The sequence below is a fragment of the Heteronotia binoei genome, chromosome 18, assembly GCF_032191835.1.
Source record: "Heteronotia binoei isolate CCM8104 ecotype False Entrance Well chromosome 18, APGP_CSIRO_Hbin_v1, whole genome shotgun sequence".
Lineage (NCBI taxonomy): Eukaryota > Metazoa > Chordata > Lepidosauria > Squamata > Gekkonidae > Heteronotia > Heteronotia binoei.
Genome location: NC_083240.1, coordinates 40,761,275 through 40,786,888, shown reverse-complemented (window position 1 = coordinate 40,786,888; position 25,614 = coordinate 40,761,275). Strand labels below are relative to the sequence as shown.

Below are 25,614 nucleotides of genomic sequence, written 5' to 3'. Positions count from 1 at the left end.
AGATTCAGGATGCCTTACAAATACCAATGGTGTATATATATATATTCCCATATTCATATATTTTAGAAACTTTATAGATTCTTTATTCTAACTACATACTAGACAAAGAAATACCACAACAGGTATGAGATATGAATTTGTCTTTTCACAAAGTGTAGAACTATTAAATGGAATAATGACTCTCAACACACAATTATACAAACTTTGAGAAATGACTGGCCAAGTCCAGTGGTAAAACTTTATGTGTAAAGGTGATAAAAGCACAAAAATGATGCACAAGAGACTTCACATTAAGAGGAAGGGTCTCCAAGTTGGCAGCTAAAGCTGCTCTTCAAGACTACCGCTAAACACAAACAAGCCATTTAAAATAAATCATGAAAGGCCACATATAATTCACAGCTGTATAATCCAAGGCTATGTATTTTCAATTTTCAAATCTGATTTGGTAAAACCATCAACACACCTCTTTCTTCTTGCAATACAAAGTACAAATACTACACAGCAAGTTACTGAGGCTATGAAAATAGTTATATCAAAATTTAAACAGCATTTAAAATATATTGAAAACTTTTTTTATTTTTGGTGGCCTACTTTTATGATTTTGTAGCAAAATAATTTTCCTTCTTTTGGAAATACTGCCTGGAGTAACAGGAAAAATCTCAGAAGATTTTTTACTGATTTAGAGCACACAGTTTAACTACAGAGGACAAACAGGCAACTTTCTGCAATTTTTGTTGTTGCTAAATCTCAAAACAATTTGACAGGAAATATATATATATATAAAATTTTGATTCAATGAAAGTGCTCATACTAATTTCAGTGAGGTTTTATTTAAAAGCAAACAAACAAACTAGGACTGGACCACCTTGAGATTTCTTAAAAGTAATCCAATGTAAATTCTCCCCCCGTTAGAAAAAATCTTCACTGAAGTGTGCCTTTAACATCTATTTCCCCCCCCAAAAAATCTGGAATTTTAAAAAAACCCAGATCAGAGAAAAATGACTAATCGTAAACCCAACGTTTTACAATTTCAGTGAAATAGAAAAAGAAAAAATAGATACTTTTTGGCTTGAGATTAAATAATCTAACAAAGCTATTGGTACGTTTATTTTGATTATTAAAATGAGATATTAACAGTAAAATACCTTTCAAATATTACAAGTCAATCCAAAATGAGCAACGCTTGATAACCACTTCAAGTAATGTAAGCTTCTCTAATGCCAGACTTTTTGGAAATATTCAAAACAACTTTTAAAAATCTCAGTCCACTTTGCAAAATGAATTAAGAATGCAGTTTTATCATCTGGGTACCACTCTTATTTATGGAGTAATTTTTATGGTGGTGTAATTTATGGATGATTAAAACTCCTCTTATGTTGTTTAAGTTATATGTACTTTGAGGTTTCCTTAATTAACCCATTTTGGTTGTCACTCTTCTTAAAATTTTGGTAACTGGTCTCCTGCATATAGAATATTTTACTTTATTTTATTTTATTTAGCTTCCAATGGGAATAAAGTCCTGGAACAAACAGAATTTGGTTTGATTCAGTAAAGTCATTTCTGATTCCTACAGATGCTAATAGGGAAGAATATAATATTTACAAAAATGATGTTCACTATTTTTTGCACAAGTGGAACACTTATTTTTATATTATGCATTTATAATACAGGTTTTCATGGCAGCTACTTCAAATTAGAAAACAGAGCTTTGGATTTAAAAACTCACAATAAATTGCAAAAATGAACAAGTAGAAAGTCACACCTTTTAAGTTCTGTTAATTGTGCTAACCACAATTGTATATTTTAAAAACTGGCTGTAGCAAAGAGATGAATTGATTTCAGACAAACTTTGAGTAAGAAATATCTGACATATGATCAGTATTTCTAGCTAAAAGCTCTGAGAAGCTGGCTGACATATATATGTTCTATTTGCCGGCATATGCTTGCAACTGCCTGTTTTACCAGATATGACCTCTTCCTTCAACCGCTGCCCCTGCTAAATCACTCTTTCTTTTCTACCTTTGGGGCAGATTCTGCGGAAGCATTTAAGGGTTAGCAAGCACACAGGTAAAATAGCTTCTGTTCTAAAAACCTGCCCAGGCAATAAAAGAAGGATGTTGTTCCCAGTACAACTAGATAAGTGCAAGATTAAATGTTCTATTGAAAAAAGTGTTAGAAGGAAGGATCCTGTTAGAGAACCTCCATATTTGGAGACCTCTAAACACTACTCTATGTGATATCAAGTTGGCCAGGAGACTGGGTTAGATGGGATCCAGGGCTTTTTTTGAGCACGAACGCAGCTCTGGCTGGCTCAGCATCAGGGTGTGTGGCCTAATATACAAATGAGTTCCTGCTGGGCTTTTTCTAGGGAAAAAAAAGCCCTGGATGGATCCATATTCCTGATCCAGAAAGGCTCCTCTTATATAACAGACAATGAAGGGAGCAAAGATCTGGGGAAAGGGCGGGTGGGCTTCTAGTTTAACAAATGTCAAGTAAGAGTCCAGCGAGAGATCCAATTTATGAAAGATTATTATTTGTACATATAATTTGTCCTCCCCCTTAACCGACCCTAGATTTGGAGATTCAGAAATAAGAGCATTTGTAGAGTGCCCCCCATGAATGGAGAAAGGAATGAATGGAGAAAGGGATACCTACAGTTACTCCCCTCCAGCAGTGGAGGGGCAGAGAGAAGCCTTACATGACCAGCAGCAGAGATATGCCTGTGGATTGGGGCCACAGTCATGTCCACAACTGGTGCTGCCTAATGTAGGAAATAACGACACGATTGCCCCCCACTTGCTGGATCAGAGCCCATTTAAAAAATATTATCTAAAGGAAGAGAAACAGAATATTTCCTTTTGCACAGAGATTTCATAAGAGGTTTCCTTACACAGTCTATATTGCAATAGTAGATTTTAACATTATATTTTCAGTTCCTATTTTGCCAACCCTATTTCACAAGGCGCATGCATTATTGTAACATTTGAAATGTAATAAACCTGCAAAAACTCTTTTGTTGTAGAGTGCAGTTAAAAGCAAGTTTATAGGATATTAAAACTAAACAGGTATGAGCGACGGTATTAAAAAAAAACAGACTGAATTTCCTTTTGGCTTCTAAACATTTTAATAACCTAAAATTCAATACACTTCCTTGGCAAAAAAAAGGAGTCATGTAGTTAACATATAATAAAAAATTTGGAGAACACCATTGTTACACTTAAGTCATAAAAAGGCAGATGATACGAAAAAGGAAGAAGGTTGGCCCACCCCCCCAATGACACAATTAAAAATTTCTAGTTAGGGGAGGGTGGGGGGGGGAACTACTTCTAGATAGCCTGGTCTTAAAAGCATTTTTGGAACACTGCTTTTGAGAATTACTCTTATGCAAATAGGCTCAAAACAGAGGTGATGGATGATCATTCACACACTGAGGGTAAGGAAGAAAAACCACCTTTTATTTTTCAGAAATCCTCATACAAAGGAACTGAAACTACTAAGCTTTTTTAAAAACAAAAAAACTAAGTTTGCCCTAGTAGGGTTTTTTGTGAATAAAATCTAACCACCAAATCTTAGCAAACTTCCGCACCTTGAATACGTTTCTTTTTTTAAAATTTTACCAATATTACTTTACAAAAGACTCATGTATTTTAGGAGCAGTGTATGCCTTAGTATACATTCTAAGAAATAGTTAAGAGAATAATTCATTCAAAGTTAAGGCCAAATTTGCTCACCTATGGGAACTCTTGCTTTCAATCTGCATTTTTTCCACAGGATCTTAAAATTATATATTAATTTTAAAATGTGCAAAGAAGTTTAAACAAAGAAACGGCATAAAAGCAGAATTACAGGAGCAAAAATCCACTGAAACTACTTGAGTCTGTAAATTTTTCCTAGAGTGTCAGCTTCTCCATCCAACAAAAAAAGTTTTTTTTACAGTACAATCACGTAGCTCTGATTTTATTTTATTAAGGGGAATTTACTTATTTTTTAAAAACACAGCAACTCTCTCAAAGAGACCTCTCAAAGTTTCACTTCTCAGATGCTATGAACAGTTAATTTCACAATTACCACCTTAGTTTAAAAATATAGAGAGATTTAAAAAAAAAGATTTCAGTCAGGGAAATATATTTGTGAAGTTCTCTAAACACTTTCATAAATACAATTACAAGTAACCTGACAGTTTCCATGAAAATATATATTAAAATGTTGAAGCTACTTACAGACAAAACCTATTTTTCCCCAAATTAAAGAATTTAGTTTTTCTTCTCCGTTCTTCCTGGCTACTGTGATTCATTTTCTCTATTGTAACTATAATTTGTTTTTTGCCTCAATGTTTCTATCAAAAGGATGACTGTTTTAGGCCTGGAAAAAAAAGGTTTCCTGTCTCCAATGCTGTGCCGTACCAGCCAGGAATAGTTAAATGATTAGTTATTACTTCATCAGATTAATCACTGAATCACAAAAAACTGCTGGGAATACACATCTCAAAAAAATTGGGGAGGGGGGGAGAGAAAGGATGTTGGTATAAGCTCTGATTCACAAGTTCGGAGTCGTAAGCCTGTCGAAGCTTTGTCCCTAAGGGAGTCTAGAAAGGGGAGGGAAAAGATTTAACAGGACCTTTAAGTTTAAATAGACAACAGCTTAAACACAAGTGAGGAACAAGGAAGCCATCGTGTTTGAAACTTCTAATGTAAAATGCTGTTTCCGGAAGTATCTCCTGATGAGGAAAAAAAGACTCTCTGGCCTGAAGGGGGTAAATTTGGTTACTGGGGAAATAGCCTGCTGGGAGAAGGGATAGCATTTCCTTGGTGTGTGGGTAAATAAAATAAGACGTCCAGAGTGAAGCCATGTTAGTTTCTGAGAATCAGCAAAGTTGAAAGACACCATAAATATACACCAGCACCTAAGTCTCCAAAGGTCCCGATCTGGAGGACCCAGGCTTGCCTGATCTCATCAGATCTTAACAGCTAGTTAGTGCTTGGATGGGAGACCTCCTTGGAAGTCCAGGGTTGCCACACAGAGAGGCTGGCAATGGCAAACCACCTCTGTTAGTCTCTTGCTTTGAAAATCCTAAGGGGTCCCAGCTTGACAGCATTATTCACCACCAAGGGCCAGCACTCCCATCCGCCATTCAAAATGGGCAGCGATCTATAGTCTCGCAAGACGCATGTTCATACTGGCATGTTCATAACAAGAGTTTTACCTGCTCCTTGTTCTTACTTTAAAATAAAAGGAGAGGTGTCGGGTGTGCTCCTTTTAATTGTTCTAAGCAGTTTAAAGCTAAAATAAATGAAACTCAAATCACAAACTGGAAAAGCGGGATACAAATTGCTAATGAGACGAATACTCTATCACTCTACCAGAACAGCTGTTAACTGTATGGCTTCAAAATATGCTTTGGGGAACCCATGCTCTCCACCATGCTGGGGCCGACTTCTAGCAAAGGGACACCCCTCCACACCTATTATCACTCAGGCCCCAGTCCAAAGGAGGGAGGGCCGAAGTCAGGCACCCCTCCATATTCTTGGAGCCCAGATTTCACAAAAGCCAGCCACTGCACAACATTTTAATTGCATTTTTAAACTGGTGTCTGCACTGGATTTCAAGTGCAGTTAGCTTCTCTGGGAGTCAAAGCTTGGCTGAAAAAATGCAAAATTGAATTATGGATGCCTCAATGAGAAAACTGCAAATGTCCTGGAATACAGCCCACCCCCTGCAATTTACTGTTTTTTTCTTGCATCCCAGAAAGTTTTGGTCAGCACATGCTGTGGACATACACAGGAAAACAACGACCCCATGTGACATGATCATGCAGCTCAGAACACAGTGTAACCTAGAACATTGCGTTTCTCAAACAAGGCAACTTGCCCACGAATTCCCTGAAACTAGGAAGCGTAAAAGCCACTGGTCTTCTTTGTTTCAGATGGTTAACTGTGTTGGTCTACAGCTGAACAGCTAGATTAGAGTCCAGTAGTATGTCAGAGGCTAATAAGATTTTCTGGTAGATCAAGATGGGTAGCTGTCTTAGTCGGACTGTGGCGCCTTAAAGACTAAAAACAAATTGCTACCAGACTCTTGCTGTTTTCTACAGCTACAGAAAGGCTAACATGGCTACCCAGCTTGGTACCTGAAGAAGTGAGCAATGAGTCTTGGAAGCTCATATCCTGCCACAAATTTTGTCAATCTTTTATTATTTTCTGACAATGTTTTGTCAGATGCCATCTGATGAAGAGAGCTTTGACTCTCAAAAGCTCATACCAGAAATCATGTTGGTCTCTGCTGGACTTGAATCTAGGTGGTCTCTGTCATTCACTAGGGCGGGGGTCCCCAACCCCTGGTCCAGGGCCTGTTAGCAACCATGCCATGAGTTGTATAATTATTTCATTATATATTACAATGTAGTAGTAGTAGTAATAATAAGATGACATTGGATTTATATCCTGCCCTCCACTCCGAATCTCAGAGCAGTTCACAATCTCCTTGATCTTCCTCCCCTACAACAGACACCCTGTGAGGTGGGTGAGGCTGAGAGAGCTCTCCCCAGAAGCTGCCCTTTCAAGGACAGCTCTGTGAGAGCTATGGCTGACCCAAGGCCAGTCTAGCAGCTGCAAGTGGAAGAGTGGAGAATCAAACCCGGTTCTCCCAGATAAGAGCCTACACATTTAACCACCACACCAAAATAAAGTGCACAACTGTATCATCCCGAAACCATGCCCCCCCCCCCCCAGTCTGTGAAAAAACTGCCTTCCACAAAACTGGTTCCTGTTGCCAAAAGGGCTGGGGACTGTTGCACTAGGGTCTTCGAGAAGATCTTTCCCCAAGCATGCTTCCTACTTGTTAAGTACATGGCCTGCAAACATCCAAATTTGGTTTCCAGCTGCATTTTTTTTTACTTGTAACCTACAAGTACCTCTGGTTATCACCTGCCCAGGTTGCAAAACATGCCTGCCGTTCAAGGAAAGCCCATCCACGCGAGCGAGAACAGGGGGGAAGTTAAGATGGCAGCTTGTTAAATGTTCCAGCTATGTTTTTTAAAAAATGTACCCCACCCAACCTTATAAATAGAGCACAGCTTTAAAAAAACAAGACCCAAAAATACAGTGAGCATTAAAAGAAGGAAGCTCCAGGTATGAGCTTGTACAAAAACATCTATATATGAACATACATATTCGTGCGTCCAGCCAAGGTAAGGCAAAGGTGAGTGTTGCCTCGCTTTGTGGCAGCTCGTATGATGAGTTATATATTTTATCTTCAGGGTGAGGGGCAATTACTGCTTTACTGTCAGGGAATTAAATGGGATACTCTTCAGCCCCCTTGTTGGCCATGAGTGTGCCCCCCCCAAGAGGGAGCAAACACCACTGTGATAAATGAAGGGATGTGTGTCTGTCCCCTGCTATAAAGTGGCTTGCAACTGAAAGCCGATCCTGACATTCCAGGATCAAAGTCTTCTGAGTAAATTAATTGGATAAGAAATCTTATCCAACATCAAATGCTTTTAACACTTTGTTACATTTTAAAGAGTGAACTGCATCTCCCCTCCCCCCCGCCCCCCAATAACAGCAATTAACTGTTGCAACTAAAGGACCTACTGATGATTCAGGTGACTTTCTTGTAATTCTGACAGTTACAAAAAAATAACAACTTGAGCCACATTCGACCATATATGATCAGTCAATGGGCCAACGATTTTCTGCCTGGTCAAGTGATCCACCAGGTGCGTGTGTGTGGGGCGGGAGGACAGGTTTCACTGAAACAGATACAAGAATATATTGCTTTGAGAGAATAAGAAACCTGTGCAATTACAGATAGACCAGGCATGGCCAAACTGCGGTTTGAGAGCCACGTGTGGCTCTTTCACATATATTGTGTGGTTCTCAAAGCCCCCACCACCTCTTTGGCTGGCTTGGAGAAAGCATATCTCTCTTTAAATCACTTATCCAAGCCAAGCCAGCAGCTTGCAGAATGCATTTAAAGTTGCTTTCTTTCCACCTCTTCCTCCCTCCCCCATCTATTTTCCTTCCTTCCTTCCCTCCCTCCCTCAAATATATGCCGTTCATGGTCTTGTGGCTCTCAAACATCTGACATTTATTATATGTGGCTCTTATATTAAGCAAGTCTGGCCACCACTGAGATTTCAGCGATGCTGTAAAGAGACTCAGAAGAGGTCCAAAGAGGTAGAACAGCAGCCAATAGGGCTGTCCATCACAGCAAAGAAAATGGAAGGAATGGAAGAGGAATGAAAGCCACTAAAGAGCAAGGAAGCCAGTGAGGGAGATGTGCAAATTTGGCCATTTTAGCACAACAGCAATTTCCAAACTCTCCATAGTTTGCCATTTCACTGGAAGGTCATTTTTGAATGTATGTTTGGACCAACAAACTATGGTTTGCTGGCACCGCTGCATATGAACCCAAAGGTTCTCCTCCCTTCCTGTTTTTTTCACATAGTGGTGAGAACAATTTTCCATAATAGCGGCACCACGCCCGTCCCTCAGAGGTACAAAGTCAGCCTTAAAGATCCAGACTTTGATAATACGGCACCTATTTTGCCTCACGAGGCATACAAAGCTGCTGGTGTGAACCAAATTTGAACCGCGGCCTCCAATTTCCTACTTGGCTGGCTGGATTGTACGTTTTGGCCTTGGTGCCCAGGCCTGAACAGTCCTGCTCTTATATATGGGAGCTGGCTGTCCTGGAGTTCAAACTGCAAGAGCTGCTGAAGGATAACCAATATTCAGCATCTGAAACTTACAAGTCAGCCCTCTTCTAGGTCTTGATGTCATTAGCATTTTAAGGGGAGCTTTAAACATATGGAGCAGAGGTCCATCAGTAGCCATTAGCCACAGTGTATTGTTGGAACTCTCTGTCTGGGGCAGGGATGCTCTGTATTCTTGGTGCTGGGGGGAGGGCAACAGTGGGAGGGCTTCTAGTGTCCTGGCCCCACTGATGAACCTCCTGATGGCACTTGGGTTTTTTGGCCACTGTGTGACACAGAGTGTTGGACTGGATGGGCCGTTGGCCTGATGCAACATGGCTTCTCTTATGTTCTAAACCTTCAAAGGTTTGTATGATCCTGTTTTCTCCACTCTGGCCTAGAATTCAGCACTTCAGGCAGTGAGGGAAGGGGGCTCAATAGGATGGAATGTCTCCGGTAAAGGTAGTTCCCTGTGCAAGCACCGGGTCATTACCAACCCATGGGGTGATGTCACATCAGGACTTTTACTGGCAGACTTTTACGGGGTTGTTTGTCATTGCCTTCCCCACGCTGGGTATTCACTTTACCGACCTTGGAAGGATGGAAGGCTGAGTCAACCTTGAGCCGGCTACCTGAACCCAGCTTCCGCTGGGATCGAACTCAGGTCGTGAGCAGAGCTTTGACTGCAGTACTGCAGCTTACTGTTCTGCGCCACGGGGCTCTTATGCCCCCTGTACTCACACATATAAAATCCCCACTAAGAAAGCAGCATGCCGGAGAGAACCTTCCAATGTGACACCTAGTTTTTAAACACTGCAATTTTTAAAAAAAAAATACAAGGTACACATGAACACATCAAGTTCCCTTACACTGCCTTATAACCCTTGGTCCATTCCAAGTCAGTCTTGCCTCCTCAGACTGGCAGGGCTGTCCAGGGTCTCAGGCTGAGGTCTTTCACAAGACTAACTTCCAGATCCTTTAAGTGGAGAAGCTGGGGATTAAACTTGGATTCTGCTGCATGCCGAACAGATGCTCTATCACTGAGCCACGGGCCCCTAGCAGCATCCCATCACCTGAGCCCTTCCTGCAGTCAGAAGCAACTGAATCCAGATATGGGTTTAGCGTTTGTGAGGTAGGCTGGAAAATAAAAGAGCTCTAGAAAATCTGTGTTTGCCGAATGTGCCTCAAGAAGTTCTAGATGAGTTCTGGAAGACCAGAACGCAGCGCAAACTTCTTGCGAACCACAATTCACAAACTAGAGCTGGCAGTGGAAGGAGACGTTTAGCAGTCATTTTGTAGAAAAATAGGTAGTGAAACTCATCCAGGGATTGTTATGCAGCTGCAATACTATTCAATGGACAAGGAGGTGGAACTCTCAGAAAGATGAATCTGAGGCCTGCAGATGTTATTCCCCACCACAGAGCATATCTTTGCTCCCTTCCTTTCTTCACTGTACCTAGGGTAGCTGCAGAGAATACTAACAGAGTTTTCTAATTTGCTTCAAACCCTGGTTAAGATGCAAACTCTCGACAGCATGGATCACAGATCAGCAGTGCAGATGCAATGTTAGATTGAAAACAAGCAAGGAAAGGAGCAAAAGAGAGGCAATTGCACAGGAGAAGGGAGAGGGTGTTCCCATTGCTGGTATTTTGCAAACCATGGTCTGCGGGGAGCCAGGGTTAGATCTGCACTAGACCCTTGGTACATTCGACAGAGGAATGATAGCCCCGGGAGCACCTCCTAAGATGCATCTCTGTACACAGTCCACTGAAAAGAGGGGTATGATCTAACGTAGCGGTGTTGAACTCATCTGTTACAAGGGCTGATCAGACATAATTGAGACCTTGTTGGGCCGGGCCATGGGTGTCATAAAATATAATGCAAGGGAGTTATAAACTTTATAAAGAACACAAACACAATTAAATATTTTTTTAAACAGTCTCTGATAACTGACACCTCTTGCTATGAATTATTGTATCAAAATCTGGAGGCAATGTCTGTGCTGTAGTAATCGTGAGTATGCTGTTCAGGTGTGTATCTGTAAATTGCAAACCTACTTTTGATTTATTGACATTCATTACAGAAACCTCATGGTCCATGCAGTGAGCCTAAGACCCTGAGGAAAAAGTGAAATGGCTGGGCAGTGTGAATTGCTTCATGTGCTGGTCAAGAACATGTGAAGGCACCATGACTGTGGGAGCTCCAGTGATCCAAAATCACAAAGATTTAAAGAAACCATTTCTGGAAGGGAGGGTTATTTGTTTGTCTACAAAACTATAGTCTTCCCCAGAGAAAGAACTACAACTTCTATGAGGCAGTGCAAGAATACAGACAGCAATGTATAGTAGTCAGTATCAGCCTACTTATAGGGAAAGCCTCAGTGAATAGAGAAAACAGAGGCTTTGCTCTGAAGCTCCTGTGCGATTCAGCAAGTCTGGCAAAGCAAGCTGAAATACAGAAGGAAGCAAGGGAAAAGGAAGCGGATGACAGTGAGTTGCTCCCAGGCCTCATAGGACCGCTCCAGGGGCCTGATTTGGCCCTTGGGCTGCATGTTTGACACCCCTGATCTAAGGCCTTTGCAGCACTGTAGATGGTAACCTCCCAATCCACTAGGGCTAGCAGCACTCAGAAACGACATCGGCACTCAAAAAGGTTATTTGCTCACCGCTACAAAGATGACAAACATACCCCCTGGAAGGCTGCTCCTTCACCCCATCTGCAGTGTGGGATGAGTCAAATTATTTGATGGTGACAGATTTCACAGAAAAAAGCGAGACATTCAAAGGAAATGTGGGGGGCAAAAGGAAGAGGAAAGCATTTTACAGCTCCAGGCTTTGTATCAAGCCCATCAGCTGGCGTTGCCACCTTATCTCCCACTTCCCGGCTCCCTTGTGTTCAGGTCATGTGACTCACTCCATGTTGATTTGTGGGCTGGCATCCAAAGAGAGATTTTTGGTACCCCCAAGGGCTTGAATGCACCCAGTGGGATTCTGGACTTCCGTTTTCTCATGCAATACCAAAATCTGCTCCCAAACTATACAGCAAACTCCTCTGGCAATCTCGTCACCCACCCACCCCACAATTTCACAAACGGACTCCTCTGTGTCAGCCTTGTGGCAGGATGCTGCCAATGAAACATGAGCTCAAAGCCCCACGGGGGGGGGGGGGAGGAATTAATTGCAAGATTTTATAGGTCTTGGCTTCCGAATTTCACCTTTCCCAACTCCTATGCAAGTCAGCAGCTTGGATCCCACAATCCACTTGTGCGATGATCATGGATCTTCCCCACAGCAATCCCGTCTAACTAGGGGTGGAATTCTAGCAGGAGCTCCTTTGCATATTAGGCCACACACCCCTGATGCAGCCAATCCTCCAAGAGCTTACAAGGCTCTTTTTTGTAAGCTCTTGGAGGATTGGCTACATTGGGGTGTGTGGCCTAATATGCAAAGGAGCTCCTGCTAGAATTCTATCCCTGGTTCTAATTCTGGAAAAGCTGATTCCCAAGGACATGGGAATCTGCTTTCCTAAAGAAGACTGCAAGGGGATGGATCTACTGCAGAGCGAGCCACAGAATGGGGGTTAAGAGGCTGAGCAAATCAGTTAAGTGACTGATGCAAATCGGGATTCCACCACAGAATCTCTAGGGGCCTTCAGCTATTCATTCTCTCTTAGCTTCACACCTCCCCTTATCCCCAACATAAGGTGAACACTTCTGTCTCATGGGGATGTTGCAATGATAATGTTTGAACAGGACTTTTTCTGTAGCAGGAACTCTTTTGCATATTAGGCCACATACCCCTGATGTAGCCAATCCTCCAAGAGATTACAGGGCTCTCAGTACAGAGCCTACTGTAAGCTCCAGGAGGACTGACTACATCAGAAGTGTGTGGCCTAATATGCAAAGGAGTTCCTGCTACAAATAAAAAGCCCTGGTTTTGAAGCTGTGATGGTCACAGTGAGGTGCAAGCTGAGAAATTTCAGATTCCACTCTCACTGCTAGCATAAATTTGCTAGGTGGTGTTAGGTAAGCCTCGTCCTGTCCCTAGTTCTTCCTAAACCAGAGCTGCCAACCTCCAGGTTGGATCTGGAGAGCTCTAAAAATTACATTTGATCTCCAGGCTCCACTTCCTGTACAGAAAATGGTTGCTTTGGAGGATGGACTCTATGGCACTAGTTTGGTGTAGTGGTTAAGTGTGTGGACTTTTATCTGGGAGAACCGGGTTTGATTCCCCCCTTCTCCACTTGCACCTGCTGGAATGGCCTTGGGTTAGCCAGGGCTCTCGCAGGAGTTGTCCTTGAAAGGGCAGCTGTGTGAGAGCTCTCTCAGCCCCACCCACCTCACAGGGTGTCTGTTGTGGGGGGAGAAGATAAAGGAGATTGTAAATCGCTCTGAGACTTTGATTCAGAGAGAAAGGTGGGGTAAAAATCTACGGTCTTCTTCTTCTTCATCTGTGCCCTAGTTGTTTGTTCTACCATGTGAAACAGGCTGCTTGAATAAACTGACCGATGGTCTGATCCAGCAGGAGAGGTCTTTGGCTTCAGAAACAGAAAGCAAAAGAACAGAAGTTCTAGGAATATCTTGTTTTGCAATTTAACCTCGAATAGTTCTGGGAGAAGATAAAGGAGATTGTAAGCCGCTCTGAGTCTCTGATTCAGAGAGAAGGGCGGGGTATTAATCTGAAGTCTTTTTCTTCTTATATCCTGCTTATGCCCCTCGTCTACACAAATCTGCCTTCCCCGGGCTCCACCTCCAAACGTCCAGGAATTTTCCAATTTAGAGTTGGCAACTCTACCCTGAACTGAAACTTGAGTGCAGGTCTCAGACTCGTTTTCCCATCTCACAGCAGAAAACACGAATGATGAAACCCGGAAATTCTGTGCTTGTTTGAACAAAGAATCTGTCCTGAGCCTGTGAGCGTAAACCCTCTTTTAAGAAAGGATTTGAATCTCCCAGGGTGAGGCCGCCCAAAGATTCCTTGTGCCAGTTCCCAGTGGCTCTCGGTGGGTGGGTGGGGGCTGAAAAAATAAATGTTGGGATAAGCCTGAAAGCGGGGATGAGCCCTAAGCCTTAGGAGGCATGCACATGGGACCGTCAAGCAGAGGAAAACTTTTCACATCGTTTAAACAAAAAGTAACCCAACACCGCCTCGTAGCTATCGTTCTTCCCCCTCACTTCACACTGGTCAACAGGTGCGCGAGAGTTAAACAGAACATACAACGCCCCGCCTGGGAACTTTGTGTTCTTTTCTGATAGCGGGAGAAACCTAAAGGGAGGAGGGGCGGGGGGGGGGGAGAGAGAAACTTTACACATTCATTACTCAGCACTTCTGCTGCCACGTTAACTCATCGCTTTCCTGCTCCCCTTCGAAGAGCGTAAAATGCTTGGTATGCTTAGAATGTGACACATCTCCTGCCCCCCGCCCCAAAAGCCACAGAAAATAGCTCCTTGCCCCTCCTAAAATGGCCTTGAAGGAGGACCACAACGAAGGGTAGGGTCTGGGATTCTGTGTTCTTTTAAAAACGGCAAGAGGGAAATCCAGACCTTGCCTTCAGCCATGCCATTTACAGGTCCTCTTTCTTTCCTTTATTAGCTTCCGTGACCAAAGGTCTCAAGCTCAACCAGGGTATATCAGTTATCGAAACATATATGGATATACAACATTACTCACAGTATTCCCAGAATTCAGAAATTACAATCAAAATAATCAAATCTAAAAGTGAATAAAATATTAAAACAGGAATTTCTAATAAAACCTATCGTTCACCTAAAATCATCATGTCAGTCAAATATATACCAATCAGATCAATCCAGATTTTTGCCATTTAACAGATATCGTCTAAAATTCTGTAACAAAATAGGTGGTTTCAGGATTGACATCTGCCAACAAGTAGGTACTTGATGGAAGCTGTACATTTCAGAACACAGAACACGTAACGTTTGGGTACTACTTTAATGCTGGCTAACGCCTGGATTGGAAAGGTCAGATTCTGAAAAGGTGTGGCTGTCAACAGGTAAGGAACACCATGATCAGGAGCCAAGAGGCGGGGCATACACAGGAAGTGACTGATACCCAGGGCTTTCTTTGTAGCAGGAACTCCTTTGCAAATTAGCCCACAAAACCCTGATGTAGCCAATCCTCTAAGACCTTACAGTAGGCCCTGTAATAAGAGTCTTGTAAGCTCTTGGAGGATTGGCTACATTAGGGGTATGTGGCCTATTATGCAAAGCCTTGCTGATACCATAGGTAAAATGACACAGTTGTGAACTAGAAAGCACTGTCAATAGCTGCCATGGGCCCCCGGATAGATTCCCTGAGGTGGCCCCCTTCACACCACCTTCAGGCCCCTTCTCACAGTCAGAAGCACCCTCAGGACACTTGATTATAATAGGTATACCCAGGGCTTTTTTTGTAGCAGGAACTCCTTTGCATATCAGGCCACACACCCCTGATGTCGCCCATCCTCCAAGAGCCTACAGGGCTCTTCGTACAGGGCCTACGGTAAGCTCCAGGAGGATTGGCTACATCAGGGGTGTTTGGCCTAATATGCAAAGGAGCTCCTGCTACAAAAAAAGCCCTGGGTATACCACAAACATCCGCCCAGAAACATCACGATCAGGCCCTCCCAAAGAATCTCTGGAAATCTGTAGCCCTCACCCGGCTTCAGGCCCTCCCAAAGAATCTCTGGAAATCTGTAGCCCTCACCCGGCTTCAGGCCCTCCCAAAGAATCTCTGGAAATCTGTAGCCCTCACCTGGCTTCAGGCCCTCCCAAAGAATCTCTGGAAATCTGTAGCCCTCACCTGGCTTCAGGCCCTCCCAAAGAATCTCTGGAAATCTGTAGCCCTCACCCGGCTTCAGGCCCTCCCAAAGAATCTCTGGAAATCTGTAGCCCTCACCCGGCTTCAGGCCCTCCCAAAGAATCTCTGGAAATCTGTAGCCCTCACCCGGCTTCAGGCCCTCCCAAAGAATCTCTGGAAATCTGTAGCCCTCACCCGGCTTCAGGCCCTCCCAAAGAATCTCTGGAAATCTGTAGCCCTCACCCGGCTTTCGCCAACCTTGCCCATATTGCACTGTGACATTAAACGACATTAAATGAGAAGCATCTGAAAAGCTGAGGCAACTCTTGATTGGTGCAAGGATTATTGACAGAACAGAGACTCATGACACCTGAAGATAAAGATGTGATAAAAATGCTAAGTATCACATAGTAGAAAAGAGTAAAGTAGCACCTTAAAGACTAACAAAATTTGTGGCAGGTAGGAGCTTTCATGAGTCACTGCTCACTTTCGTAAGTCACTGCTTCTATCCTACCACAAAGTTTGTTAGTCTTTAAAGGTGCTATTGGAGTCAGTTTGGTGTAGCGGTTAAGTGTGCAGAGTCTCATCTGGGAGAACCAGGTTTGATTCCCCACTCCTCCACTTGCAGCTCCTGGAATAGCTTTCTGTCCTTGAAAGGGCAGCTTCTGTGAGAGCTCTCTCAGCCCCACCCATCTCACAGGGTGTCTGTTGTGGAGGAGGAAGATAAAGGAGATTGTGAGTCACTCTGAGACTCAGAGTCTAGGGCGGGGTATAAGTCCAATATCATCTTCTTCTTACTCTTTTCTGCTGCTACAGACAGACAAACAAGGTTACCTATCTTGAAGTATCACTTAGGATTACTCAACCAATTCACTGGAAATCCAACCAGACCGTCTCATAGTTTTTCATCTGCTTTCTAAGAAACACTTTGTACATTTTAAAGATATGTTGTTAGATTTTACATTTCTGTCCATATGCTGCTTATTGGGACATAGCTGCAGCCACAAACATTCGTTAGTCTTCAGGAAGGGGGGGATTTAAACTCAGGTGTTGTAATCTGGGGTGTTCCAAGTATTTCAAGAGACCTCTTCAACTCTTCTGTCTGCCTACTCAACCATCCCATATCACTTAAAACTTCCAGAAGTTTCTAACCCTAGGAGGCCTTTGGCTTCAACACAGTAAAGCAGCCTGCCCCTTTGCTTCTGGGGTAAATGGTGGCGGAGGGGGATGATATACATCCAATTCATTGCATAACATTTGCCGCCTTCCCAAACTACATTCCTCAAGGCGGCTCCCAACAAAGCATTCTATTTTTAAAAGCCAAAGCATTTTAAGAATAGATTCAGGTGGGTCGCTGTGTTGGTCTGAAGCAATAGAACAAAGTTTGAGTCCAGCGGCACCTTTAAGACCAACAAAGTTCAATTTTGGGCATGGCTGTGAGAACTGGACCATAAGGAAGGCCAAGTGCAGAAGAAGAGATGCTTTTGAGCTGTGGTGCCTTGGACTGCAAGGAGATCCAATCAGTCGGTCCTAAGGGAAATCAGCCCTGACTGTTCCCTGGAAGGTCAGATGCTGAAGCTCAAATACTTTGGCCACCAAATGAGAAGGGAGCACTTGCTGGAGAAGACCCTGATGCTGGGAAAGACAGAAGGCAAAAGAGGACAGTAAAAGATGAGATGGCTGGACAGAGTTATTGATGTAACTAACACGAATTTGAGCAGACTTCAGAGGATGGTGGAAGACAGGAGGGCCTGCCGTGACTTGGTCCATGGGGTTGCAAAGAGCCGTATTTGACTGTGCAACTGAACAATAAACTTTCGTGTACATGCACACTTCATCGGATACACACACATAAATGCTTATACCAACTTTGTTGGTCTTAAAGGTGCCACTGGACTCAAACATTGTTCTATTAAGAGAATAGTTAGCTAAATACTTTTTTTAAAAAACAGCTTATTATAATAACTTTACTTCTTCTCAGGCACCGTAAAGTGCAATCTTCAGCAGAGGAAAAGCCCTTAAAGCCCACTGATGTCAATGGGCTTCGAAGCGTATAAATCTCTTTTGGATTCCATCATAAATTCCCTATTAATGATAAAAAAGGCCCGACATCTAGAAGGTGCCAGAGTTTGCAACTCCACTGGAAGGACACTTCCAGAAATACAAAGCTACCAAAAAAATGCCCTTCTTCGTGCCTGGCAGTTGGTGCTGGACACATGGAAAGGATCCAGCCGCTTATCCAAGAAGACCATACATTTCTTCATTGTTAATTATATAATGGTTTAATAAAATAAAATGCACAAGGCAGGAAGGTGGGCCTCGTTCATTGGAGCTGGGGCCAGGAATGCTGGAACGGCTCCTTATGGCACAGAGGACAGACCCAAGTTGGTTGATCTTGTGCAGAGCTTTGGCCCAGGGGTGGAAGGGGTTAAGCCAGATCCACCCATGCATGAGCACAATGCATGCCTCAAGGTTCTGGAATGTAGGACATGCAGGCAGTTCTCCGCGTGGCCACCCATTGAGGCAACAGAGGCCAGATGCAGAGAACAATTAATAAAGAAGGAAGACGCACTGAAGAGCCAGAGGGGGAAAGGATGATGGGAAAACTCCCCAAATAAGGCAGACAACGGTTGGCATTTGCCGTTGGGTCCAAGGCATGGCCCTTTTGGGAGAAGGGGTGGGGGTGGAGGAAGGAGCAGAGTATCAACTTTTCCTCTGTCTCAAACATGGTAGCCTCCCATCTTTCCGGCTCCTCCTTGTGTGAAATGAGCTCGTTGCAAACTATTTAAAGCATGCCTACTGCTGGCCGGAAAAAGCAGTTGCGCCAACAAAATGACCCTGTCTGGCAACCAAACGGCCATTCTTAGTAAAAGGGGGAGGGGGATTCGGAAGCCAACAGGAGCAGATTCTTGACACTAACCCAGAAACAGAAGCTCAACTGCAGAAATAATTACTCTCAGCAACTGAAATGCCCAGTGCGTATTCTCAGCCCGGGATCCAGAGAACCTTGTTCCACGTGCTGGGCAGGGCTTAGGCAATACCGAGATGCACGCGCAGACCCAAAAATTTCCTAAACAATGGTCTGAAATGGAGAGGCGGCTGGTTTGTCCCAAACAAAGTTCTAGACATGTAGGAAAGGCAGGTACATGCGCCTGACCACTGGATGAGAGGGTGATCGGGCTGCGACGTCTGTCACCCCATTGATCGCCAGGGTTGATTCGGCTGATCTGGCTGGCTAGGCAGGTGTCCCCTACCTCCCTCATTGCGTCCCTCCCGAAACTGCACGCTCAGTGGAAGAGGGTGACCATCCCAAATAGAAGGGAGCGTACTGTTCTTCGGTCAAGGGTATATGATAGCTGCGCTTCCCTGCTAGAACTACACGTGGTTATGCAGAACCATACGGAGGGGCTGTGGCTCAGTGGAAGAGCCTCTGCTTTGTGTGCGGAAGGTCCCAGGTTCAATCCCCGGCATCTCCAATTGTAAGGCCCAGGCAGCAGGTGAAGTGAAAGACCTCTGCCTGAGATCCCGGAGAGCCACTGCCTGTCTCAGGAAGCAAGACCGACCCAGATGAACCGAGTGTCTGATGAAGAAGGCCCCTTCGTGTGCGCTCATATTCAGATCCTAAACACTTTGGAATTGCAGTGACAACGAAGCAACATCAGGGGAAGGTCTTGACCTCAATCTACTGAGAGCCAGTTTGGTGTTAGTGGTTAAATGTGCAGACTCTTATCTGAGAGAACTGCGTTTTGATTCCCCACTCCTCCACTTGCAGCTGCTGGAATGGCCTTGGGTCAGCCATAGATCTCACAGAGCTGTCCTTGAAAGGGCAGCTTCTGGGAGAAGTCTCTCAGCCCCACCTACCTCACAGGGTGTCTGTTGTGGGGAAAGAAGATAAAGGAGATTGTAAATCGCTCTGAGACTCTGATTCAGAGAGAAAGGCGGGGTATAAATCTACGGTCTTCTTCATCTGTGCCCTAGTTGTTTGTTCTACGATGTGAAACAGGCTGCTTGAATAAACTGACCGATGGTCTGATCCAGCAGGAGAGGTCTTTGGCTTCAGAAACAGAAAGCAAAAGAACAGAAGTTCCAGGAATACCTTGTTTTGCAATTTAACCTCGAATAGTTCTGAGCCTGGTGGTGAAGTCGCCATTCTACCCTGCAATGTCAAACAGCGGCCCAAATTTCCAGTCTTCCCAATTGTTCCCCGGAGCTGAAAGTAATGAAGAGCCATCTCCCCTCCAGGCAAAAGCTGCAGACACAAGATGACCACACCGCTTGGGTCTCAGTGCTGCAGCCCATTCCATTCTGCTACACTTCTCTGCCAGCCCACCATTTAGCTGCTGGCTGCTGATAAAAACTACCATCCTTCAGATGGGCAGTTGCATTCCCCCCCCCCCAATTTCAATTCAATTCTGGTCACCACACCTCAAAAAAGATATTATAGCATTGGGGAAAGTCCAGAAAAGGGCAACTAGAATGATTAATGGGTTGGAACACTTTCCCTATGAAGAAAGCTTAAAATGCTTGGAGCTCTTTAGCTTGGAGAAACGTTGACTGAGGGGTGACATGATAGAGGTTTACAAGATTATGCATGAGATATTCTCCTTTTCTCACAATACAAGAACTCGTGAAATTGCTGATCAGTCAGGTTAGAACTGATAAAAGGAAGTACTTCTTCAGCCAAAGGGTGATTAACACATGGAATTCACTGCCACAGGAAGTGGTGGTGGCTACAAGCATAGACAACTTCAAGAGGGGATTGGATAAACATCTGGAACAGCGGTTCATCAGTGGCTATTAGCCACAGCGTATTGTTGGAACGCTCTGTATTCTTGGTGCGGGGGGGGGCAACTGTGAGAGGGCTTCTAGTGTCCTGGCCCCACTGATGGACTTCCTGATGGCACTTGAGGGTTTTTTGGCCACTGTGTTGGAGTGGAAGGGCCATTGCCCTGATCCAACATGATGTCTCTTATGTTCTTATTTTAAAAATAGAAGTTTGTATCTTCAAAGATATCTTTTTCTTTTAAAAAAAAAATCAGCCAATTTTAACCCACAAGCTATTGGAAGCCCTTGAAGGGGGCAGAAAGAAATAACTGCGCGGAGTAGAGTACAATTATCCCTCTAATAAATGAAATATTTCATCTTGTACACCAACTTGGGGAAAAATGTGTGCAGAGCAAGCAGAAAAATTATTACATCGGAGGAAGGGCTGGAGAGCAAAGAGCTTAAGGTACCGTACGAGATTCTCCCCTGCATTTTACCTGGATGACAGCCCCGTGTAGGGGGTTAGATCGAGGGAGTGGCTGACTCCAGCAAACTTAACGGCCAAGCAGGGATCTGAATCTATTCCATTTCTTTTAAAAAATGGTAAAACTGTTTCTGGTTCGTATATCATCTCAATCAAGATGACAACATTTTAAAACAGCCCCAAAAGGCAGGCTCTTAATTCTGATGTGGATGACCGAATGACGTGTTTTCACCCACAATTCTCACTGGGCAACAGTTCACCTACTGTACTGAGTTCTGAAAAGTGAAGGCGGCTGGGGAGGGGAGGGGCAAGAGTACTTTGTTCTCCCTGCTAAAAGGAAACAAAAAAAAAAAAACCGAAGAGAAACTCCATGCTGAAAGGTGGAAAGTAAGTTCCCACAAGAGCTCTAAGAAATGCTTAGAGAGAATGAAGAGAGGGGTATCTTCTCAATGGCCTTGATCTCCTCTCTACCGATAACCGGCTTGAGTCCCTCTCGTGGGCAGGACGTTATGCCACTGAACTCCTGATGTAAAAAAGATTAACCCCCAGAAGCTTATAAGCTTCAGTTGACTACAAACAAGATAAAATAAAAAAAAAATGCCCCCCTCTGGAATCCACGTTGACAAATTCTTTAACAAGCTCTGTGGTTACAGGGAAGCTGGTTTCACTCTGACTCATTCCTGTTCAAACAGTTTACTGGAAATGGAGGGGAGGGGGAATTTTCAGAGAAATCATGTGATGGCCAGACAAACCACAACCAGTGAAGGTTCAGAGAAGTCAAAAGAGACACAGGGAGGGGGGGGGAAATCAACCTCGGGTCTTCTCTAGGATGGACACTCCATCATTCTCCTAACCAGACCCTGCTTGTGTTTGTGCGCTCTCTCTCTCTCTGAGGTTTCGGCTCGTCCACTCTTTTTCCCATGTTTGTATTTCTTTAAAGGAAGACAAGACTTCATTGGGAGAGTAAACAAGACAGCAAGCCACTGATAGTAACACAGGCAACTGCCTAATATTTTTTTTGGCTGGGGGACCGGACGGCACGGGAGCAGGGAAAAGAACACTTCGTGCGTAACCCGCAAGCTCTCTGGCGAAAGGGCCACTTGGCGACAGCTTCTCATGCTACGGGCTGGCTGCCGTGACATGACCCCTCCCCTGGTTGCTTTCACCAGCACGCCGACACAGAAGCGCCCCGTGCGTGCAAATGATTAACACGAAGGGCCGCCTGCCGCGGAGTCTTGCAACAGGGTGACTAGATGCCAACACCTCTTGGTTCGGGGACAGCCTGGCAAAAAAGATGCATAGCTCCCTGAAGGCCGTAGAGAACTTTTTTTTAAAAAAAGGAGTCACTTAAGGAGGCTTGGCTTGCTGCCATTTCCACTGACCGGAGGAAACAGTATTAACATTGCCCTGATTGTGCCATCAATGAAGAAGAAAACTGCAGATTTATACCCCGCCCTTCTCTCTGAATCAGAGACTCAGAGCAGCTTACAATCTCCTATATCTTCCTCCCCCCACAACAGACACCCTGTGAGGTGGGTGGGGCTGAGAGGGCTCTCACAGCAGCTGCCCTTTCAAGGACAACCCCTGCGAGAGCTATGGCTGACCCAAGGCCATTCCAGCAGGTGAAAGGGGAGGAGTGGGGAATCAAATCTGGTTCTCCCAGAAAAGAGAGCTATGGCTGATCCAAGGCCATTCCAGCAGGTGAAAGGGGAGGAGTGGGGAATCAAACCCGGTTCTCCCAGATAAGAGTCCGCACACTTAGCCACTACACCAAACTGGCTAGCCCAGGATCTGACACCCTCCCCAGAATTATGGCAGTTTTAACTCCTAACCCTCTGCGCTGTTTCACACATTACACAAGGGCAAACCCGAACATGCCGTTGTGCACGCTCAAATAAGGCGCCAAGCCAGGGACTCGACAGGTATCCCTCTGTCTTGCATGTAGTCAAACCCGTTGTTTTATTACCTCTTGCTTTTACGGCCCCCGGCAGGCAGCAATCTGAGATTGGATTTTTTCCTTTGACTGTCAGCAAGTTCACCCTACGCTGGTATGAGGAGTTCTTAATGTTCTGACGTAGAAGTCTGCTTAAGATCTGCCGGTTATTTTTTTTTTCTTTTCTAACATCTGGCCCGATGAAAAGTTCCAGGGGAACTAAAAAACTTGCACTTTGTTACACTTCACTGGGCTGGTCCTAATGAAGGTATTACATGGATTGCACTCTTGGCTTTTTGGATTTCAAACACCTGCCTGTTCTCTTCCTCAGTTTTAGCTCTATGCCATCAAGTAAGCATAAAGCTGCTTGCAGGGTTCTAAAGCCATGTGTGTGTGTGTGTGGGGGGGGGGGAATCATCACAACGAGGGGTGGAATTCTAGCAGGAGCTCCTTTGCATATTAGGCCACACACCCCTGATGTAGCCTATCCTCCAAGAGCTTACAAAAAAGAGCCTTGTAAGCTCTTGGAGGATTGCCTACATCAGTGGGGTGTGGCCTAATATGCAAAGGAACTCCTGCTAGAATTCCACCCCTGATCACAACGGACAGGCATTTCTGCAAAACACATATAATCCTGAAGGCCCGAAGGGGAGCTTCCAGCAGCCACCTGGCCTTGTCGCCTGCAACCACCGACAGCTGTCCTTTCCCAAGTTATCCTGTAACGCCTGATCCATATTCCACTTCCTTTCTTTCCATTATTATAGCCCACCTTTTAAAACCCACGGTGGGGTGTAGGGCCTTCAGAGGAAAAGTACATCTGGCATATTTGTTCTGACTGCACAATCGCTCTTGTGAATACAAAACTCTGGAGAAGCAAATCACCAGTTCAGTGGCCTCTTCGGTCTTTCTTCCCTGATCATTTTTTTCCTGCTCCTTTTGTGCAACGCTCCTGCCTTCTGCATCTTTAGATATTTACTTGCTTATACTCAGGTTTGCCAGCAAACTGGAGGAAAAGCATCTTGTCTTTAATTGAGGTCTGATGTGTGGGAAATGGGCAGGTGAAACTTTAAATGGCATTTCATTACATTTCTATTCAAGAGATGAGGGTTTCTTTCTCCAGGCTGTTGGCAACTCCTTTTCTTCCTGTGCAGGGTGGGGGAGGGAGGCCCAAAGCAACTTACATGCTCCTTTTCTCCATTTTATCCTCACTCTGTCAAGTAAGTTAGGCTGAAAATCTGTGACTGGGCCCAAGGTCACCCAGTGAGCTTCCATAGAAGGGTGGGGACTCGAACCTGGCTCTCATAAGAATGTGAGAGATCAGGCCAATGGCCCCTCCGGTCCAACACTATTACACAGTGGCCAATAAACCAGGTGCCACCAGGAGTTCCACCAGTTAGGCCAGGACACAAAAAACCCCTCTTGAAGCTGTCCATGCTTGTAGCTGCCACCACCTCTTGTGGCAGTGAATTCTGTGTTGATCACCCTTTGGGTGAAGAAGTACTGTATTTTTCGGACCATAAGATGCATTTTCCTCCCCCCAAAAAGTGGGGGGGGGAAGTGTGTGCGTCTTATGGAGCAAAGGTACCTTCTTCGGGGGGGGGGGCGATCCGTTGCCTCCGCCTCTGATCTCGGCGCTTCCCCCGCGCCTGCCTGCCTGGCTTCAGCTTCTTCCAGCAAGCACTGGGATTGCTCCACGCTGCCCCCACCGCAAAACCAGCCAGGATCGCTCCCTCTGCCCTCCGATCCCAGCGCTTGCTTTAAGCATCAGAGCTGGAGCCAGGCAGACAGGCACGGAGGAAGCACCCACCCCCTCTGCAAACCCAGCGCTTCGCGAGCACCAGTTGTGGAGGGTGCAGCGTGCTTCCTCCGTGCCTGTCTCCAGCTCTGATGCTTACAGCAAGCGCTGGGATCGGAGGGCAGAGGGAGCGATCCTGGCGCTTGCTGTAAGCGTCAGAGCTGGAGCCAGGCAGACGGGCACGGAGGAAGCACGCTGCCCTCTCCGCAGCCGGCGCTCGTGAAGCGCTGGGTTTGCGGTGGGGGCAGCGTGGAGCGATCCCAGCGCTTGCTGGAAGAAGCTGGAGCCAGGCAGGCAGGCGCGGGGGAAGTGCCAGGATCGGAGGCGGAGGCAGCGGATCGCCCCCCAGGAGGAAGGTGCGTCCTATGGTCCGGAGCGCCTTATGGTTTGAAAAATACGGTACTACCTTTTATCTGTTCTAACCCAACTGCTCAGCAATTTCACTGAGTGCCCACAAGTTCTCGTATTGTGAGAAAGGGAGAATAGTACTTCTTTCTCTACCTTCCCTATCTCGTGCATAATCTTGTAAACCTCTATCATGTGACTCTTCAGTCATTGTTTCTCCAAGCTAAAGAGCCCTAAGCGCTTTAATCCTTCTTCAATGGGAAAGTGCTCCAACTCTTTAATCATTCTAGTTGCCCTTTTTTGCACTTTTTTCCCCAATGCTATAATATGTTTTTTGAGGTGTGGTAACCAGAATTGTACATAGTATCCCAAATGAGGCTGTACCATTGATTTTTAAAGGGGCATTATGCTGCTCTCCCACAGGGCTTTTTTTCGTAGCGGGAACTCCTTTGCATATTAGACCATGCACCCCTGATGTAGCCAATCCTCCAACAGCTTCCAGGGCTCTTAGTACAGGGCCTACTGTAAGCTCCAAGATTGGCTACATCGGGGCGGGGAGGTAGCCTAATATGCAAAGGAATGCCTGCTACAAAAAAGCCCTGCTCTCCCACATCCTTACCCAACACTCCAGCCTCCACACAACACTGGCTCTTGTATGGTAAGCACTTTACAAACAGCGCTTGTATCTTTGAATTGGTAACAGTAATGGTGGATATGAACTATGTAAAGCTTTTGGTTTCATATGCCTTCAGTCTCTGGCATCTCCAACTGCGAGGATCTAAGGCAGGGGCAGTCGGAAAAGAC

General features: G+C 44.9%; 1 protein-coding gene across 2 annotated transcripts in view; it reads right to left on the bottom strand.

The window, feature by feature from the left end:
• Window positions 1–25,614, bottom strand: part of VMP1 (vacuole membrane protein 1) — a 189,134-nt gene that overhangs the window by 66,753 nt on the left and 96,767 nt on the right. The window lies entirely within an intron of this gene.